Raw genomic sequence first — 2,811 nt, 5'->3', positions numbered from 1 at the left:
TATCTTATACGAGTGCTCAGCATACTCCGCAAGTAGTTACCAAGTCGAACTAATATTATAAATATTATTATTATAATTGGAAAAAATGGAGCAGGCATAATAAACGAAAATGGCGAACTCTTTGCAATTTTTTTTTTGCATTTAATGGATGTCACCTGATGGTAAAATAGCCAAATAGATCGTATCTCTGTTTACAAAATGTGGAGAGGTTTATTGGATGCAGAGGCGTAGCGACCCTTCCCGGCGCCCGGGGACCAGAGGCGTAGCTAGGGGAGGGCGGGGAGGGCGGCCGCCCCGGGTGCCGACCCTAGGGGGGCGCCAAAAGGGGTAGAAAAAAAAATTAAAAGCTCATTTTAAGCTGCAGTTTTGAATTATAAACAGTCAAAGTAAAGAAATTTAACGGCGGGGAGCCTTTGCATACTGATTTAACTGTTTTCTACCTTGTTTGTGTAACTGTAAAACGTATATCTTTAAGAAACAGTGACCGGAAAAACCGCTTTCCAGCTTTACTAGATGGGGGGGGGGCGCTTTTTCGAAGACTAAAATCTGAAAAATTCACACCGGATTAAGGAATAAACCGATATAACCCAGAAAAGAAACACATTGAACTAAAGAGTATTTTACGATTGTGTAACATAACAAACATTTAGCAGACTGTCGGAGCGGGTGGATGGGAAGCGACACTCTTTGCCAAAATTTTAAGAGAGAAGAAAATTAGTATATTGTACAGATTATTATTTTGTTCAACCTAACTGATAATTCTAAATTACCGAACCCAAAAAGAAAAGCAGGCTGAAATCGGAGTCAATAGCCTCAATGGCGCATAACCAGTTGACACGTAACGCTTAATTGTGTTGGAGGCGTGGTCGAGTCGGCAAAAGCTCATGGTTGATAAATTCGAACAAAGTCTCGAGTTCAAACCCACTGGCAGATAAATCTCGATCCCATTCAACACTAATAATTAAGAACGAAGAAGAAGAAGAAAGACCGAACCCAACCAGTTTCGGGAACAGGGCATTTCCCCCTTGTCAATTACCCCCCGGACATTCCCCCCCCGACATTACCCCCCAGAGTAATTACCCCCCCCTGTCAATTACCCCCCTGTCAATTACCCCCCGCCCAGTAGGACATTACCTCCCGGACAGGGTTAGAGTTAGGGTTAGGGCTAGGTTTAAGGTTAGGGTTAGGTTTCTGGCTAGGGTTAGGGTTAGGGTTAGGGTTAGGGTTAGGGCTAGGGCTAGGGCTAGGGTTATGGTTATGGTTAGGGCTAGGGTTAGGGTTAGGGTTGGGGTTAGGGTTAGGGTTAGGGTTAGGGTTAGGGCTAGGATTAGGATTAGGGTTAGGGTTAGGGTTAGGGTTAGGGTTAGGGCTAGGATTAGGGCTAGGGTTAGGGTTAGGTTTTAGGGCTAGGGTTAGGGTTAGGGTTAGGGCTAGGGTTAGGGTTAAGATTAGGGTTAGGGCAAGGGTTAGGGTTAGAGCTAGTGTTATGGTTAGGGTTAGGGTTAGGACTAGGATTAGGGTTAGGGTTAGGGTTAATGTTAGGGTTAGGGTTAGGGCTAGGGCTAGGGCTAGGATTAGGGCTAGGGTTAGGGCTAGGATTAGGGCTAGGGCTAGGGTTAGGGTTAGGGCTAGGGTTAGGGTTAGGGTTAGGGTTAGGTTTTAGGGCTAGGGCTAGGGCTAGGGCTAGGGCTAGGGCTAGGGCTAGGGCTAGGGTTAGGGTTAGGGCTAGGGTTAAGATTAGGGTTAGGGCAAGGGTTAGGGTTAGAGCTAGGGTTAGGGTTAGGGTTGTGTCTAGCGTTGGTTTTGGTTTTGTGTGAAGTTTTAGGCTAAGGTGGGTGCTTAGGTTTTGGTCTTTTTCTTAAGGTTTGGATTAAAGTAGTATAAAGTAGTATAAAGTAGTATATAAAGTAGTATAAAGTAGTATAGTATAGAATTCTGTTAGAGTTAGGATTGAGAGTGGGGGGGGGGTAATTGACAGGGGGGTAATTGACAGGGGGGTAATTGACAGGGGGTAATTGCTCCGGGGGTAAATACGGGGGGGGGGAATTTCCGGGGAGGGGGAATTTCCAGGGGGGTAATGTCCTGTAGCCCCAGTTTCATATGCGCAATCACCGAACCCTCCTTAATAGTTGTATCGTCCACAATGACAAAATCCGATAGTGAATCCTATGAGTCGGGTGTGTGTCTTAACCAGTGTTTCTTCCAGACTTTTTTCTCCGGGGGGCACTTGAAATTTTCGGGGGGGGGGGGGCGGACACTGTTAAAGGTATATATTTTCTATATAAATTATATAAATTTCATTTCGTTCAGGGAAGAGATGCCTGGAAGAAACTCCGGTCTTGACATCCGCGGAAGCCCTGAGACTGAATTACCAAACCACTCGGGTTCGATGGATCCCACCCACTGTTCTAAGCTCTTTTGATTTTCTACCGGGGACAAACTTTTCGATTTGCACCCCCCCCCTTCAAACTTTCGATTTGCACCCCCTCAACATTTATTTTTCCAACCCATTTTGGCGCCCCCTAAGGTCGGCGCCCGCGGATATATGTCCCCCCCCCCCCCGCCCCCCCGCCCCCCCCCCTCTCTCTCGCTACGCTACTGATTGGATGTTATGGTGAGGCGAAGTACCGACTTAGTCTCAGATCAAATTGTGGCAACATATTAAAAACAAAACTAAAATCCTGTAAGGATCAAGCTGATAAACCCTACTTTAAATTCAATACATATCTATAGAGTCCAAAACTAAAAACAAAACTAAAATTCAATACATATTTAAAGAGTCCAAAAATAAATGGGAACTTTAACTGCGCA

This window comes from Physella acuta, unplaced genomic scaffold (genome assembly GCF_028476545.2).
Source record: "Physella acuta isolate Inbredline_101_S28 unplaced genomic scaffold, ASM2847654v3 ptg000388l, whole genome shotgun sequence".
NCBI lineage: Eukaryota > Metazoa > Mollusca > Gastropoda > Physidae > Physella > Physella acuta.
The sequence above is the reverse complement of the archived record's forward strand: the minus strand, read 5'-3'. Positions refer to the sequence as shown.